Consider the following 19,327-nt stretch of genomic DNA (forward strand, 5'->3'; position numbering starts at 1 on the left):
TAGAGCATGAACACAAAAACCAGACAGATTTATATTGAAATCATAGCTCTGGCATTTAGTTGTGTGAAAGAGCAAAACTTGAGGCTTCAGTTTCCTCATATTAAAAATGGAAATAATAACAGCTGGCTATACATTTGTTGTGATAATGAAAAGAGAGCATATATGAAAAACACCAAGCAGAGTACTAGGACCAAAGAGGTGTTCCATGATTACTAACACTTTTCCTCTACTCTTCTTACATTTTTAAGAAGACAGAAAAAAATATTAAGTAATGAAAAGTAAAGACACCACACATTTACAAATTTTTATATCAACCTACACATCTAAGCAAAATGTCTGCCTTATTCCATTAACATAGATCAGAGCTCATTACACAGCCATCACTGATAGACCCCAGGTTATATTTTAACAATATGTATAGGGAGTTCCTGTCTTGGCTCAGCAGAAAACGAATCTGACTAGCATTCATGAGGATGCAGGTTCAATCCCTGGCCTCACTCAGTGGGTTAAGGATCTGGCATTGCCGTGACCTGTGGTGTAGGTCGCACACACAGCTCGGATCTGACGTTGCTGTGGTTGTGGCATAAGCCAGTGGCTACAGCTCCAATTCGACCCCTAGCCTGAGAACCTTCATATGCCACGGGGATGGCCCTAAAAAAAAATAATAAAATTAAAAAAAAAATGCAACAACAGAATACTACTCAGCCACAGAAGAATGAAATAATGGCATTTGCAGCAACATATATGAATCCTGAGAGATCATACTAACTTACATGTGAAATCTAAAATGTTATACAAATGAATTCATCTACAAAACAGAAACAGACTCACAGACATAGATAACAGACTTTTGTTTGTCATCAGGTGGGGAGGGATGGATTGGGAGTTTGGGGTCAGCAGATGCAAGTTTTGATACATAGAATGGATATGAGAGGAAAAATGCAGAACATTGAAAATGCAATTTAAATTAAATTTAAATTAAAAGAAACCAGCAACCAAAAACAATTCTGTACACATATAGATGGTAATATCAAAATCTAATGGGAACCACAAATGAAAAAAACTAGAATTGGCACATACATAAAAAATAAAAAGCAGGAAGTTCCCATCGTGGTGCAGCAGAAATGAATCTGACTAGGAACCATGCGGTTGCGGGTTTGATCCCTGGCCTCGCTCTGGGTTAAGGATCCAGCGTTGCCGTGAGCTATGGTGTAGGTCGCCGACCATGTTTAGGATCTGGTGTTGCTGTGGCTGTGGTGTAGGCCAGCAGCTGTAGCTCCAAATGGACCCCTGGCCTGGGAACCTCCATGTGCTGTGGGTGCTGCCCTAAAAATACAATAAATAAATAAACAAACAAATAAATAAAAAAATAAAAGCTATGTGAACACAACACTAAAGATAGTTAGCAAATCACAAGAGAAGACAACAAAAGAGGAAGGGAAGAAAAAAGACCCAAACTAACAATTCAAAACAATTAAGGAAATGGCATAAGTATAGATTGATCCATAGTTACATTGAAAGTAAATGGATTAAATGCTCCAACCAAGAGACAGACTGGCTGAATGGATACAAAAACAAGACCGACATATATGCTGTTTACAAGAAACCCACTTCATATCTAAGGACACATGCATATCGAAAGTGAGGGGATGGAAGAAGGTATTACATGCAAATGGAAATTAAGGGAAAGGAGGAGTAGCAATACTCATATCAGACAAAATAGACTTTACAATAAAGTCACAAGAGTCAAAGAAGGACACTACATAATGACCAAAGGATCAATCCAAGAAGAAGATAAAACTGTAAATACATATGCACCCAACATAGGAGCACCACAATATATAAGGCAAATGCTAACACCCATAAAAAGAGAAATTGACAATAATACAATAATAATGGGGAACTTTTAACACCCCACTTACATCAATGGACAGAACAACCAGACAAAAAATCAACATGGAAACCAAGGCCTTAAATGACACCTAGACCAGATAGGATTAACTGATATTTATAGAACATTCCATCCCAAAGCAGCAGAATATACATTCTTCTCAAGCACACATGGAACATTCTCCAGGATAGATCACATCTTGGGCCACAGATCAAGCCTTGGTAAATTTTAAAAAGTTGAAATTATTTCAAGCACTTTCTCCAACCACAATGCTATGAGACTAGAAATCAACTACAAGAAAGAAAAAAAAAAAAAAACCACCAAAAACACAAACTCCTGGAAGATAAACAATATACTACAAAACAGCCAATGAATCATTGAAGAAATCAAAGAGGATATCCAAAGATACTTAGAGACAAATGACAAAGAAGAAGCAACAATCCAAAACCTATGGGACATAGTAAAAGCAGTTCTGAGAGGTAAGTTCATTACCATACAATCTTATCTCAGGAAACAAGAAAAATCTCAAATAAACAACCTAAACTTACACCTAAAACAACTAGAGAAGGAAGAGACAAAACCCGAAATTAGTGGAAGGAAAGAAATTATAAAGATCAGAGCAGAAATAAATGAAACAGAGACAAAGAAAACAAAACAGAATATCAATGAAAACAAAAGTTGGTCCTTTTAAAAGATCAAAAAAATTAATAAACTTTACCCAGACTCATCAAGAAAAAGAGGGAAAGGGTTCAAATCAATAAAATCAGAAATGAGAGAGGATTAAAATGGTGGAATAGAAGGACTGGAGCTCAACTTCTCTCCTAAAAACAACAAAATTCACAACTAAAGGCTGAGCAATCTCCACCCAAATGGACCAGAAACCTTAAAAAAGATACCCTACTCCAGAAGAAAAAGAGGAGGCCACATCAAGAGGTAGGAGGGGCGATTTCGAGATATAAACAACCCCATATCTCTAGGGTGGGAAGCTCCACAGACTGAAAACTAACTGGTTCACAGAGACTCACCTACAGGAGTGAGAGTTCTGAGCCCCAAATCAAACCTTCATGTGCAGGGATCTGGCACTGGGAGAAAGAGCCCCTGGAGCATCTGGCATTGAAGGCCAGTGGGGCTTGTGCGCAGGAGCTCCACAGGACTGGGGGAAACGGAGACCCCATTCTTAAAAGGTGCACACAGACTTTCACGTGCATTGGGTCCCAGGGCAGAGCAAGGTCTCCAAGGGAATCTGGGTCAAACCTGACTGCAGTTCTTGGAGGACATCCTGGGAAAACAGGGGTGAATGTGGCTTGTTGTGAGGGACGGACATTGAAAGCAAAGCTCTCGGGAATATTCAGCAGCATGCCTTTCTCTAGAGGTGGCCATTTTGGGAAAACCTGGCCCCACCCATTCAGTAAGTGCTGAGAAGCCCCAGGGCAAACAACAATTCAGATGGGATCACAGCCCTGCCCCTCAGTAAACAGGCTACCTAAAGACCCCTCAGGCACACAGCTGCCTCAAATCCCATTCAGAGACTAAGCTCCACCCACCAGAGGGATTAGAATCAGCTCCACCTACCAGGGGCAACCATCAGCCCCTCACATCAGGAAGCCTACAGCAAGCCCCCATACTGACTTCAGCGATAAGGGGGGCAGACACCAGAAGTAAGAGAGGCTACAACCCTATTATCTGTAAAAAGGTCACCACACCAAAAACCTATAAAAATGAAAAGACAGAGAACTATAACTCAGATGAGGGAGAAAGGAAAAACCCCAGAAAATAAGCTAAGTGATGAGGAGATTCTCAGCATCCAGGAAAAAGACTTTAGATTGTTGATGCTAAAGATGATGCAAGACATTGGAAATAAACTGGAGACAAAGATGGATAACTTACAGGAAACACTGAGCAAATGAGATATAAAACTTAAGCAAGAAAAGATGCAAAATACAATAACTGAAATAAAAAATTCACTAGAAGCAGCTAACAGCAGAATACAGTAGTCAGAAGAACGAATAAGTGAGGTGGAGAACAGATTAGTGGAAATTATGGATGCAGAACAGAAAGAGAAAGAAGACTGAAAACAAATGAAGAGAGTCTCAGAGAACTCTGGGACAATGTTAAACGCACCAACATCCGTATTATAGGGGTGCCAGAAGAAGAAGAGAGAGAGAAGGGGACAGAAAAAATATTCCAAGAGATAATAGCCAAAAACTTCCCTAACATAGGAAAGGAACCACTCACTCAAATCCAGGAAGCACAACGAGTCCCATATAAAGTAAACCCAAGGAGGAATACCCCGAGACACATATTAATCAAACTGACCAAAATTAAAGACAAAGAGAAAATCTTGAAAGCAGCTAGGGAAAAGAAACAAATAACATACAAGGGAACCCCAATAAGGTTATTGGCAGATTTTTCAGCAGACACTCTGCAGGCCAGAAGGGAGTGGTATGATATACTCTACGTGATGAAAGGAAAAAACCCCCAACCAAGATTACTCTACCCAGCAAGGCTCTCATTCAGATTTGAAGGAGAAAACAAAAGCTTCACAGATAAGCAAAAGCTAAGAGAATTCTGCAACACTATACCAGCTTTACAACAGAATACTAAAGGAACTTCTCTAGGCAGAAAAGAAAAGGCCACAACCAGAATCACAATCAGAAACAAAAATACCACAAATGACAAGGCTTACCAGTAAAGGTATATATACAGTAAAAGATACGAAATCATCCATGCACAATTATACCACCAAAATAAGAAATCATGAGAAGAGGTGGGTACAAATGCAGGACACTGGAGATGAACTTGCAATTAAGAGAACAACAACTTAAAACGATCTCATATACATACAGACTCTTATATCAAAACTTCAGAATAACTGCAAACCAAAAATCTACAACTGATACACAAAAAAGGAATCCCTGGAGAATAAATATATCTCATAGTAAATAAGTGCATAATCCACCATGAAGGGGGTCATTTGACATCATTCTTGGAATGCTGAAGTCTTCTTAGATCTGATTCTGATTTCCTCTCCATCAAAGAATTTATGATAATTATAAATTATAAATTATAATTAAATAATAATTAAATAATGCAACTGTACAATTAAATAATACAGTTCTACAATTGTATTATTAATAACCATTTCTCTCCATGGTACAATGTAAGGTCTATAATGTCTTATCACATCACCTAGAATAGTGTAATGCCTATATTGAAGAATCAGTAAGATGTAACAAATTGTGAGGACATATTTATATAGTTACACTGTTTTTTAACCAATTTATGCATTTTATATTTTACTTATTTTCAGAGAGTGTATTATTTTTGTTATTCTTACCAGTTAAGTTATTCTTTTTATTATGCTATATAAAATATTTAATGGTATATAAGGCTTTCTTCTTTATAAGTTTTAGTTGCATAATATACACAATTTTAATATAATGCTAATTTTAAAGAAAAATTGAAATGTAATAGATAAACTAAATAGTAAAGATGAAAGCCATACAAAATGGGATAAAGTATAGAATAAATTTCCTATTTGTCTCAGCATATTTTCCATTCCATTTCTCCATAGGGAGTCACTTAATCTCTTTCTTAAGATCCATGATATAATAATCTGTGTGAATATAATTGTGTTTAAATATATGTATTTTATCTGTAAAAAAATAAAAATAAAATTTCAAAAAAAAGAACCTGAAAAAAAAATAAAATAAAATTTTATTTTATTTTATTGACTTCTGCCATTATAAGAAACACTGAAGAAATTATGAAAAGTTCTTTCTTTGTAATGATGTAAAGGCGGTAAAATAATTTTCCCTCTACTCTTCTGAATTCTTAGCTGAGACCCTTGTAATAAAAAAGAAAAATAAATAGAAAATAAACAGAAAAATAAACATAAGTTCACTAAGAAGCATATCCTATGTATACATGGGAGATATCCAGGAAAAAGAGTAACTCCTCCTAGAATTCAGTCTTACATACCATCTAAATAGAGAAAGAGCTGGACGGATGTAGCCTCCAGGGGAGAGAAATGATGTTTAGGAAAGAAGAATGGACCTTTAAAAGAACAGATAGTTTGTCTGGGTGTGGTGTCCACTTTTAGTCTCTTCTATGATGAGTCAACTCTCCCCAGTTGATGAAACTCCCAGGGAAATGATCTATGACAACTGGGGTTTTTCCTGAGGCTCTGTCCTTTGACAGGTAAGGAGAACTCACAGAAAGTCTCTCCTTTCATTTGCTGATTTTCAATTGCCTATAGCTCAATATAATCAATATATCAAATGGTACATTGGGAGGCAACATGCCCTAAACTGCTACCATCATATTTGAGGATTGCACATTCTGCCACCTTCAGCGAAAATGCAACTAGCACAAGTTACTTACTGGCTTTCTTCCCATTTATCCCTTTCCCCAGTCCAACCCTGAAGATGCCACTGAAGTAAAATGGGGGGGGGGGGGATGGCAATGCGCTTGGTAAATGAATATGAAGACCAAAAACTGGCCAGATTGAGGAATTAGAGAGGAAGTGACAACCCAGCAGGAGGTAAAGTTTAGTACTGCCAACCAGGAGATGGGGAGGGGGCAAAGCATATAGGAGGGGCCCTTTGTTTTACCCCACAGAGCATGAATGGGTCACTGCCTGGCCAGTCACTACTGAAAGGATTAAAACTAGCAGCTAGCCCAGGAGCAGGCAGAGATTATAAAGTAGCATTGGACATTCAAGCAGCGGGTTGAGAACAATGATCAAGAGATTTACAGGCTCTGAGGCTTTCTCCTCCCACCTCATCCCTCTCAACCAGATGGCCAGGTCATTACAACTGACCAAGATGTCTCTTAAGAAAGGGAAATATAGAATTTCCATTGTGGCTCAGAGAGTTAAGCACCTGATGTAGTCTCCATAGTGATGCGGGTTCGATCCCTGACCTCACTCAGTGGATTAAGGATCTGGAGTGGCTGCAAGGTGCAGCATAGTTCGCAGATGTGGCTCGAATCCAGCATTGCTGTGGCTGTGAATTAGGCTGGCAGCTGCAGCTCAGATTCGCCTCTGGCCTGGGAATTTCCATATACCAGAGGTGCAGCCTTAAAAAGAAAAAAAAAAAAAAGAGAGAAAAAGAGAGAAATGATTTTGAGGAAATTCTGCTCCAAGGCACAAACAGGACACAAACTAAGATTAGGCTTTACTTCTTGTCCCAATGGATACATCCCCAAATGAGGCTAACACCTTAAGGAAATGCATGGCTCCATCTTAGATGAATAGCTATAAAAGAAAGGCAAAAAAGGGAAAATCGGTGCCAGTGAAAACAGAATGAATGGACAAGACCAAAGAATAATTTCAGATAATCTTAATAAATAGTCTTAGGGAGATAAGGAAAGATATAGCAAACCAGAAGCAAAAAAAAGAATACATAAAGAGAGTCAACTGGACATACCAGATATCCAAAAAATATCAATTAAGAAAAACAGGGGTTAAAACAGAAAAGGCACAAAGTAACATACCATTGAGAAAAACACAGACCAAGAAAAAGTAATCACCATGAACATTTATCAACTGACCAATATGACCACAAAATATATAAACCAATCAGAAATCTAAGAAGTAAATCTTGATCATTACACTTTATAACTTTAAGATAGCTCCCTCAGAACCTTAGATCAGACAACCTCCAAATTAGAAACTGCATGGAAGACCTAAATATGCTGATTTTTAATTTATTGATATATTAAACTTTATACCCCCAAATAATGCACATTCTTTTAAAACACATGCAAATATTTACAAAATTAACTACATACTCAGCCACAAGGGAAATCTCAATAAATTCCACAGAATCAACTTTATAGAGATTATGTTCCCTAAACGTGATATAATAAAATTTAAAATCTACACCAAAGAATAGATTTTTAAGTCTCCTAAATCCAAAAAACACAATACCATACTGTATCATTACATTTAAAAGAAAATCATAAGGATAATTAAGAAATATTTCAAACTAAATACTAATGAAACATCAAAACTTTGGTTTGCAACTAAAGCAGTACTTTAAAAGAAAGTTATATGAGCTCCTGCTGCAGCTCAGCAGTAACAAATCCAGCTAGTATCCATGAGGATGTAAGTTCAATCCTGGTTTTGCTCAGTGGCATTAAGGATCCAGTGTTGCCATGAGCTAAAGTGTAGGTCACAAAATCGTCTCGGATCTGTCATTGCTATGGCTCTGGCATAGGCCAGCAGCTACAGCTCCGATTCGACCCCTAGCCTGGGAACTTCCAAATGCCGCAGGTGTGGCCCTAAAAAGCAAAATAAATAAATAAATACTTAAATAAAATTATAACTCTAAATGCATTTAGTGGAAATCAAAAAAGCATTAAAAACAAATGAGCAAAGCACTCAACTCAAAATAAAATCAGAAAAGGAGCAATAAATAAACATAAAGAGTCATATAGAAAGGAAATAATAAAGATAAGGACAAAATTCCATGAATAGCTCACTTTAAAAAAAAAAAAAAACACAGTAGTGTTTAATAAAATCAGAAGCTCATTTTAAAAAAATTAATAAGATAAAGTTCTGATAAAACTGTAAGAAGAAAATAAGTAGAATGTAGAACGAAAGGGAGAAATAATTCAAACATAATAGACCCTTTTAAGAATATAATAACAACAACTATATAATAATAAATTGAGAAAACCTAGACAATAAGGATCATTTCCGGGAAATTATGAAATCCCACAAGTGGCACTAGAAATATAGAAAACTTGAATTTAAATTCAAAAGAGATTACTTTAGACAAAACTAAAAAACAATTGTGACAGATTTAGAGAATAGATTTGTATTGTCAAAATCAATGAGCAAATGCTATTGAAAACATATAAGGAACTATAATAAAACAAGACAGGAAACCCAGTAGAAAAATGGGCAGAAGAAATGAATTGTTGGTATGTCATAAGAGAGAAACCAAATGGCTCACAATGTGTAACTTTACCAGGAATAAGAAAAACACACAGCAATTTTTTACCTTCAAAATATTTTAAGCTCCAGATTGTTGAAAAGAAAGAGAGGGAAATTGCCAAGTGTGGGCAAGATGTGGGGAAATGGAAACTGTGATAGGCTACTGTTGGGAAGGTAGATTGGTGAAGTTATTCTGGAAATTTGGCAATGCTTTCTGAAATTAAGGATGCAGAGCCTAGGATTCAGCAACCACATTGCGGCATTCATAGACTCCTAGAGAAACCTGTCGATAATTCTGTAAGGGGCACATACCGGAATCCTCAGTCTAGCCTCTTCATAGAAGTGGGCTGTTGAACATCATTCAGATGCCTATCTCCAGTGCTACCTACATATAAGTGCCATGTAATGTATGAATACCATGAAGCAACAAACTAGAAATGCATATGGTAACATGGACCAATGAAAATACATAGCAGAAATGGGGAAGAAATAAATCTAGAGCTATGGTACAAAAATGTTTCAGCAACATTTAAAATAAATATTGACAAAAATAAAGACTATGCATTTTTCAAGGTACATAATGTGAAAGGAAAATCAAAATGGGGTTGATATTGTTAAGAGAGCTCTCTAAAATGGAGCCAGAAAACCACCAAGGAACAGTGACTTATGCATGTCTCAGACTGAATGAAGTCTGAACTTGTGACCACTTATTGTCCTAATAATACATCCAGAACATCTCCCAGAAACATATCCAACCCTTACCCTACAAGTCATGACAGTCCACCCCTTAAAAACAAATACTTCTTTTCTTGTGTCGTAGTGCAGCTTTGTGGCTTTTGCTTTTATAAGCCCCTGACTCTTTTTTTCCCTGGAATACTCTTTTGGTTTTACCTGAATCTGAGTCTCCTGAATTGCAATTCTTAAGACCCCACATAAATCTTTTTGTTCTCGATGCTGATTATTTTCGACAAAACATAGTTAAATGCATATACCATTTGTGGACTTCTATATCAAGCATGTTACACTGGATGCCTTTAGGAGGCAGGGAAGGAGGTGGAAGTGAGGAGTGGTAAAGTGGGAGACAGGCAGGTGTGTGGAGAGCGATGGCAGTGTGATAGAAAAGGCAATCGAGCTTCCCAGCAGCATGAATCCTAACTTGTGCTCTGTATATGATCCAAAGGTTTCATATTAGGCAAGACGAGCAGACTCTACCCAGCAACAAGAGCAGTTTATAAATCCCAGAAGGATAAACACCAAGGCAAGAACAAATAAGGACCCCGAATGGGGCTGAAGGATGAATACTGGTCATTGTAAACAAGATGATAAAACCAGTAGGGTACAATAAAAAACAAGTATTTGGTCTTTGTCCCCAGTTCCCCGCAAAGAACTTTTAAAACCCTTGGAATTTTCGGAATGATAAGAGTGTCTTTTGTGTACTAGTGATATTCTGGCCTTTAGAGAGCCTCAGGATGGGGATTAGTCACCAGAAAAGCACAAGTCATCTTTAGAGGGTTGGACTTTTCAGCCCAACCAAGGGAAAGGGGCTGGAGATCGACAGCCTTCAATCAGGATTGTCAATGACTTAATCAAACATATCTACATAATGAAATCTTCATAAAATTCCCTAAATGATGGCGTTTGGAGAGCTTTCAGGTTGTTGAACACACTGATGTGCAGGGAAGGTGGCTTACTAGGAGAGAGCATAAAGATGTCACCTGCCTCACCCACACACCTTGTTCTATATATATCTCACATTTGGCTGTTCTTCCCTTCTCTTATGATAAACCAAGTAAACATAAATAAATTTGTTTTTTTTTTTTTGGATTGAGTTGTTCTAACAAATTATAAAACCCCTGATTTATCGCTAACGAACCTATCTACAGAAAAGAAACAAACTCATGGACATGGAGAACAGACTTGTGGTTGCCAAGGCGGGGGGGGGGGGGGAGTGGGATGGAATGAGAATTTGGGGTTAGTAGATGCAAACTATTGCATATGGAGTGGATAAGCAATGTGATCCTGCTGTATAGCACAGGATCACTTGTGATGGAACATGATGGAGGATAATGTAGATATGTATAACTGGGTTACTTTATTGTACAGCAGAAATTGACAGAACATTATAAATCAACTATAATAAAAAACTAGTTAAAAATATTGGTTTATAGTTAGTTGGTCAGAAGTACTGGCGGCCCCAGTTTTGCATCTAGCATCTAAAGGGGATACAGTCTTTTGGTGCAGAGGTTCTGATGCTAATTCTAAGTAAATACGTCAAAATTGAATTGAATTGTTGGATACCAAGTTGGTGTCAGAGAATTGGAGAAGTGATGTCAGAACCAGTCAGTCAGGTCAGTAACTGATGGCTTAGGAAGCAAAGAATTTGTCCACTTCCTGTGATAATCACCAAATAAAAATAGCTTGATAATATTTTATGTCAATCAAATGTATTAATGAAATTCAAGGCTTTAAAGAGATGGTGTGTGTTAAAGATCTCTACCAGTCCCAAATATGTAATGCAAAGGTGTGTCAGGGAGGAAGAAATTTTCCTCTATCCTAGTCTAGTCTAAAAATTAAATTGACATGAGACAGATTAACAGGAGAAAATCAATAATGTTTGAAAATATGTATATATGAGAGACCCAGGAGAACTGAATAACTGGCCCAAATGGCCAGAACCCTCACCCTAAATATTATTTTCAGCTAAAGACAAAAGAGGATGCTGGGAGTAGTTATTTGGGATCTCAAAGGGGAGGAAGGCAATTGACATGGAGATAAATGGAAATGCAAATATTTGGTAAATGTTTGCTGATCCAGGCAAAGACAGTAGGCCACAGAGAGGAATTTTAACAGATTTTGCTAAGTTCCTCTTTGTCTACACACCTAGTTCTAGTTCATTCTGTAGTTATCTATGGTGATAGCTCCCTTCCTGGAACAGATCCTCTATGTTCTTTAGGCAGTCAGAGGGAAGGTCAAAGTTTCTTCCTGAGTCTTTTGAGCTTTGACTGTTTTCAGCTTGAAATGATCCAATTACCAAGGAGACGTTTAGGGGTAGCAACTTTTGCTCCCCTTCAGGTGTAATACACACCTATAGACAATACTAGAAATCTCAGTTAGATAGAGTCAGGATACCAGAAGGGGATACCCCACACCCTGCAAATAACACAGCCCAATAGGAAGAATAAAAACTCCTTTTCTTGGAGTTCCCTGGTGGCTCAATGGGCTAAGAACCCAGCGTTGTCACTGCTGTGGCACGGGTTCAATCCCTGGCTCAAGAAACTTTGCATGACACAGACACAGCCAAAAAAACCCAAAAAACAAAACTCCTCTTCTTTCCTGACAAGGACTCAGCCAATAAAAAGCTATGGACTTTTTGCTTATGATAGTTCTCCCAACTTCCTTTTCCCCTCTATAAAAGCATGCTCCTTTCCTTGCCCTGTAGAGACTTGAACACGGCTCACCATTGGTTGGAGACTCCAAACAGCAATTCTCTGCTGATTCTGAATAAACCCATCTTTGCTGGAGAAATAACTTTCAGGCTATTTGTCTCAGACCAACATAACAAAGTGGAATAATCTTCAAATCTTAATGTCTTCCCCTTATGCCAGCAACAAGAGGCTTGCAAGTTACTAAAATATGCTCCCCAGCACCTCAAATTAGTTTGCACAGGATTTTCTTCTGACCAGAAAGTTCACTAACACACTGTTCTATGTGTAAACTTTTCCACTGGATATAGAAGTAGTAAATATAGTGGATCTAATGCTGATAGAGTGGTTCGTTTTTTCAGTCAAGCTGCTTCCATAATAGCAAATGGCCTCTCTACATCTCAGTGTGGAAAACTTGATGCTGGCCCAAATTTGTAGCATTTACTTAATGACCAGGTGGGCTGAAACGTGTTTATCTAACAATGAACATTTTGTGGGCTGCCATTATAACTATAAAGAGTCTTTATCCACCTAGAAGCTATGTCCTCTTTTAATTCCATGAAAATTCAGTCATAAAGAAAAGAAAACAAATATTTTATACAATGTATGAAATGCAGGCCACAAACACAGGTGCACAAAATGCAACTTTCTTTATTATTCCCTAACAATTTAATTTCTAGTTTGGGCTTCCAATTCTCCAAAGTCAACTTAAGGCTGTGTCCAAATTCTGGGGGTCTGAAACAAGTGTTAGTCATTAAGAGGGGATATGGACCCTAAGTGTTGAAAGTCCTCACGTCCATCTCTGGGACACCAGCATCCCAGTGGGTGGACAGGATGTACTGGCTTCTCAACACATGTCAGTTGATGCTGAGGAAGCCCTGTCCTGGTCTACATAGCCCCTTCAGTTCCAGTTATGTCCACTGTTACTTCAACATCACTCTAGAAGCCACAGAATCATTCCGCTGCAGCCCAAGGATCTCAAGGCTGCTAACTGTGACATCATCTAATCCAAAGACTTTGCTCTCTTCCCCAGAACTTGAATCTAGAATATAGGACCTAGGGCCCCTGTCTTCAGGACGCTGCATAATTCTATTCTGTTCAACTCTCCATTCCTCCTCTTCTCTCCACTCCCCACAAGCCTAAGAGAATGTCTTCTGCTTGAGTTAAAGAAGCCTGCTCTCCTTCAAGGTGACTCTTAGCAACATTGTATCCATGCCCAATACCTAAGATTGCCATCAACGTCCTGAGAAGGGGAAGCCAGGAAGAGACTTTTTGTTCTTGTTTCTAACCTGTCACTAACTTCCTTCAGGAAATAAGTACAGAGGTGGATCCTACTTGAAGGGAATAGGGAGAGCATTAGGCAGAGAAAAGGCAAAGGGGGGGAGGGGAAGATAACTTCCAAGAGAATAAATATAAGCTTTCCTCTCAAAAATATTATTTCACATTATTATCACCTCCCCTTAGCCTAATCAGGCTTTTGGGACAGGAAGGGGGTCAACTTCATCTAAATCACATGGCTAAAATGTCCAACCACAATATAGACTACTTTGTATAATTTTTATATGATATATTTTGCTGGGAAGCAAACTTTGCCACCTAAAAATGTGTCTCTCTGTCACGAGAACTATTTCAGACTCATCATTTTTAAGAAACAGAAGACTCCAGAAGCTTTTCTTATTAATTCCCCCAAATCTGCCTATAGAATGCAAGTAAAGGACCTGTTCCAGGAGGGAGCTATCACCACAGGTAACTACAGTATGAAGTAGGTGTGTAGACAGGTGGGAACCTAGAAAAATCTATTTGTTACAATTCCTCTCTGGGTCTCATTGTGTTTGCAGGGCCCAGCCAAAATTTGTTTATCAAACATTTGCTTTTCCATCTCCAGGTCAACAGCCTTCTTCCCCTCTGAGGTCCCAAATCACTGCTCCCAATATCCTATTTTGTCTTTAACTGAAGGTGATGTTTAAAATGAGGGTTTTTACCATTTTGGCAAGTTATTCAGTTGTCCAGGGTCTCTCTCATGTATGCATGTTATTAAATTTTGTTCATTTTCTTCTATTAATCTGTCTCATAGTCAATTTAATACTTTGACCAAACAGAATAACCTAGAAGGGTAGAGGAAAATTTCTTTTTATCCAATAATTACTTTCTCACATTTTTCAATTAGGGAAGGAAAATATGAGCTTGGAAGAAGTACTTCCTACTGCATGTCTAAAAAAATATTGGGAGTAAGAAAGTTAACACTCTTTTCCAAATTTCTACTGCCTAAGAAACTGACTTGTTTGGTCTCTCCTGATCCATCAAAAATAATACAAAGAGTGAGAGCCTTTATTTTGAAAGTTATAACAATTGTTTCCCTGGCTATTAACCTGAAAAAGGACAGTCAAGGTGGTAAAGCATCTGCTCAATGTCAGAAGAAACTAACCAATGAATACTGAGCCTCCAGCAGCATATTTGATATAATCCAACTTGGCCTCCATCTTCAAGCCATTCTATGCCTGTTCAGGCATAGAATGAGGTTTATGGGCTTACTACTCAAAAGCATCATAGATGCCATTGCTCCTTTTGCAACTGAGAGCAGTCACCTGTCAGATCCTTTATACCATAACTTGCTTAATTAATAATATCTTTTAACCTGCCTTCTCTGACCAAGCTTGCTTTAACTGTTCTTAGAAGTTGTATACCCTCCAAGCTTCGTGTAGCTTAGGCAATATATCACAAGATTCCTTTTACTGTCCTCAACACCTCTCATGTATGGGTCACTGTAGTAACGGTTGCTTAAATTAATTTTTCAGAAACATGGGGCTAGTCTTGCCAAGTGCAAACTGGTTGAGACTTCTGACTATTCAACTGGGTGAATACTCAGTGTGAGTATCTGATTTATGACCTTTCAATGTCAGAGCACCAAAATCTCCACCTTCAGGTCATGCTAGTGCCACCATCCTCTGGACATGTGTCTCATGAAGAAGCATATAACTCCAACATGCCTGTGCAAAGCTAACATCATTTTTTTCTTGCCTCCAATCATCATTCCCCACATTCCAGACCACCTTGCTTCTTTACCCCATAAATATCCCAAGCCCCTTGCCTTTGGGGAGGTACATTTAAGATTTGTTCTTCTGTCTTCTCCCTTGACTACCTCATGGATAAACTCTTTCTCTATTGCAAACCTCCACATCTCAGCATTTGAATTGCTGGACCACAGGCAAATGATCCTGGTTTGATAATAATTTTTGTGAGTCAGCCAGGAGGTAAGTCTAGATGGACCTTGCCTCTAGTGTGCAATATTGAGATCCTGTGTATTAGTCTGAGCAGCTGTCTGGTCCATTTGTTTCAGGGACTGTCCTTGAAATTTTCTCCAATGCTATGCTGCTGACTTTGGGCATATGTACATAATTTTGCTTTACAGCTAGAAATGGCTTCTGGGTCTGGAAATGTCTTTTGGGTAAGGACTCTTGTTAGAAAGTACCTGTGTCTAAATTGTCTGATAATTTCATCCAGATGATAGGTCCAAAGCCCACCTGGGGAGATTCTGATAGGATTATGGGTTTGAGGCCCACCCTAAGGAGGACAGTAATGAAAATTTACAGTTGCTAAGTACCCTAAACCTGGGTTCAAATTTGGAAGTTCTGGTTTCTAGTCTGGTATATCTATGTCCTGGCCTTGTTTATGTCCTTCTACATCTGATTATCTTATTTGTTAAGAAATGGATATTTGAGACTGATTTTATTGGTGGCTGTAGCAAAATCCCCTAAGAATCAACTTACGAGGGTCTTAAGAAAAGAGGTACCATTTCCTCTGGTCTTTTGGGATATTCCTAGGTGACTGAATAATTTATGGAGAGATCACAACATCCTCTTGAGATGTGACAGCTCACAGGGACACTATTTTGGGGTCTTCGTTTTTCACCATAAAGCAGTTGGCATCAGCAGCTAACTGGAGGCTCACTTGCCTGTTGATTCCTGTATAGTTTTTGCAAACATTATACAGCCAGGATGCTTAGAAAGACTTTGTCATTGTGGTCACCTAGAAACAAAACCCCTTCAAAATGGGAACTGTTAATTTGATTCTCCCTTGCAGTCCTCTAGGCCGCATTCTCCAAAATTGAGTGACTTTCAATTATGAATCCATGAAGGGAAAAAAATGATACTTTTTTGTAACACTACACAGCCACAATGTTCTTTAGGCTCTGGAGAAAAATGGCCAAGATGAGGCTCTTTTGACTTTTCAAAACTGGGTTTGCATAAGCAGTTAGAGAAAGCTGGCAAAGTAAATTGCACTTCTCTCCCTGTGCCTTTAAGATGTAAATGTTCCACCTGGGCTCCAGGAACCGCTACCCTACTCTTATCTAGACCATCTCTTAATTCCTGACACTAAGGAAAAAAAGACGGCTTCTTAAACTAGAAAGCCAGAAAGCTATGAGATCTCTGTCTATGCCTATCTGGGTGTATGTATATCTATATCTTTACCTCCAGATGGTTTACCAAAATTAATTTGTTAATAAGCTCAATTTAATTGGCTTAAGAGAAATTAAGAGCTTACAAATCAAATATTTTAAATGTAATAGAAACTAGCACAAATTTTATAAAGAATCACATGGTTTAGGATTAATCTTTAAAGAATGAAAACAAGTTTAAGTTGTTGGTTTAATTAATGCAGACATGTCTTTAATCATCAATATTAAGTATAATTCCTTTGTTACACACAGGGTTACCAAAAGTCAAATAAATTCATGTTATTTTTGCTGCAAAATTATCAACAAGAAAAATAACTATATATGATGAAACTTTTAAGTAAAATAATGTTAAAGAGATAAGGACTTTGGGGTAAACTTTTAGGGATAATTATGTTTTAGTACTGTTTACTTAAAAACAGTTTCTGGAGATATTTTTGGTAACAAAAGTTGAGTTTTGCTAAACTAAGTTAAATGATGGGAATTCATTAAATGTGCAGATCATTTCCAAGTAAGATATTCGAACAGTAATTCCTAAAGAAGTGTAAGTTTACTTTTGTCTTCTTTTTAAAGACAAATAACATTTGATACTTTTGATAACAGTTTGTAAGTTTCTTTACCTTTTAAGTGATCTGTTGTAACTTTCTGTATTTTTCTTTGAAACCTTTTATTTTCACTCTAAGTGAACAAGTATTGTTTCACAGTGACCTATGACCCTATTTGACCAAGTGCTTCAATGCTTTTTTGATATTTTTGACAAACTTCCCAAAGATCAAATTTTAATTGAAGTACTTTTGACCTCTAGCTAACTTTGAGATGTTTCAGAGGGCCCCTGAAGCATCTCAGAAAAAGATACTAAACTAATTAGATCTGGTGTGTTAGATTACATGGGATGCACTGTCAAATGAGTGGTGATAACCTTCTTAGATATACTGTACAGGTAAATGTTATTAATATAAATGTTCTAGAAATTATAAGAAATTTCTAAAATTTGAATAATGTCATGGTATAATGTTGTTAGTCATAATGAATTCTAGTTATTATCTTAAAATGTTGCAGGTCATAGCAATAACTAAGTTTCTTGTCAAGTGCATTGTAATCAGGTCTTTAACCATGCTTTTTTAAGTTTTTGTCATTCATAGACAGTTATGGTTTTACTCTGATGCTTTTGCAAAAATGCTTCCTCTTCAAAACACATTCACAGAAAGGACTTTTTTGACAAGTACAGGTTTCTGATAACTTTCAGGTCATATTCCTGAATTGTTTAAGAAATTAAAGAACTCTAAAGGAAAACTTGATGGCTTCATAAAATTGTTAATAGAAGATTAAGATCAAGAATTAGTTACATAGGACTGAGTGAACTGATGGATATGGTTATAATTTTTATGGTTATCTGAAATATTACAGGCATTTAATCTGGGTGTTTTAGATATAAGGAAAACTTTTAAGATAATTATGACTTATAGCAACTTGGTAAATTTGCAAGTAGAACTGGAACATTATCTTTTCTATCTGATACTTTGAAAAATTAGAAAGTCTTAGGTCCCCAGTAGGCTAACCAGGTATTCTTACTAGCTCATGCACAGTGAAAATGAAGGGAACTGATTCTTGAATTCATATTTTCCACTTAAGAATGGCCTCAGCATTGGACTAATCTATAGAGAGACTGCTAACCTCAAATTCACCTTAAAATGATGCTCAATCAGAAGAGAAACAATGCCTACATCAGAACAAGAAGAAAATGACATCAGTGGTAGACAGCTGGCTCAAGAATCTATACCAGGCCCGTGAAACCCATCCTACTAATTCAGTTGTATGTTTGTCTCCCTATCAAAACTGAAAGTGTTATTGTTTGACTTCTAGCTATACTTTTGCCCCACTGTTCAGGAGGGAAAAAAATCTCTAGTGAAGTTGTCACAGAATATAACTATTCATAACATATGTCATAAGTCTAATTTGAAAAGCACATGTGCACTGTATGTGGGACAACCTGATATAATTGATAAAATGTATAGCCTATAAAGTATTTTCCTGTCAGTATAATTCACTGTTTCTGATTAGTTTCCCCCAATATATGTAACTATGCAAAACTATGCGTATGTGTGTCTGCGTGTGTATATACACAAACAACAAAAAGAGGCCTTGCACCAAGGGAAATGATGGACCCAGGGCAGGCAGCAACAACTCTGGCATTGAAGGACAAAATATTTTGCTCATCAATGCTTTCTATTGAAAGATTTGCAATTAAAACAGGGAAATGGTGGAGGAAATTTTCACATACTGAGGAAAAGTCATTCGGGTTCACATATAATATGACAAACTTTATGCTAACCAGAGCAGGCTACTTTGAAGACTGTCAAACATACATTGTACATCTATTTTAACTATTGGAAAAAAAGATAGTGCTAGGGGGCCATTGCAGATGTTGTTTCAGATGTTTTTACCTATAGTGCTGAAAACCTGAATTTTTGAACTGTATCAAACTCAAGGGCATTATTAACATCTCTCCCCATTTTTAGCTTAAATTATTCCTCCTGGACACTGCTTTACAGTGACCCCTAGCATGACCATATCCTAGGTGAAATCCTTAAAAACAAAACCTCACACTTAACAAAATT

At 37.4% G+C, this 19,327-nt stretch overlaps 1 protein-coding gene across 11 annotated transcripts in view; it reads right to left on the bottom strand.

Moving 5' to 3' along the window:
* The window catches only part of LOC110260723 (uncharacterized), a 630,954-nt gene that overhangs the window by 447,496 nt on the left and 164,131 nt on the right, over positions 1 to 19,327 (bottom strand). The window lies entirely within an intron of this gene.

The sequence above is a fragment of the Sus scrofa genome, chromosome 5 (genome assembly GCF_054392235.1).
Source record: "Sus scrofa isolate SSC_HxYL_T2T_F1_AM1 chromosome 5, Sscrofa_HxYL_maternal_Yorkshire_Landrace_v2.0, whole genome shotgun sequence".
In the NCBI taxonomy this organism is placed as follows: Eukaryota; Metazoa; Chordata; class Mammalia; order Artiodactyla; family Suidae; genus Sus; species Sus scrofa.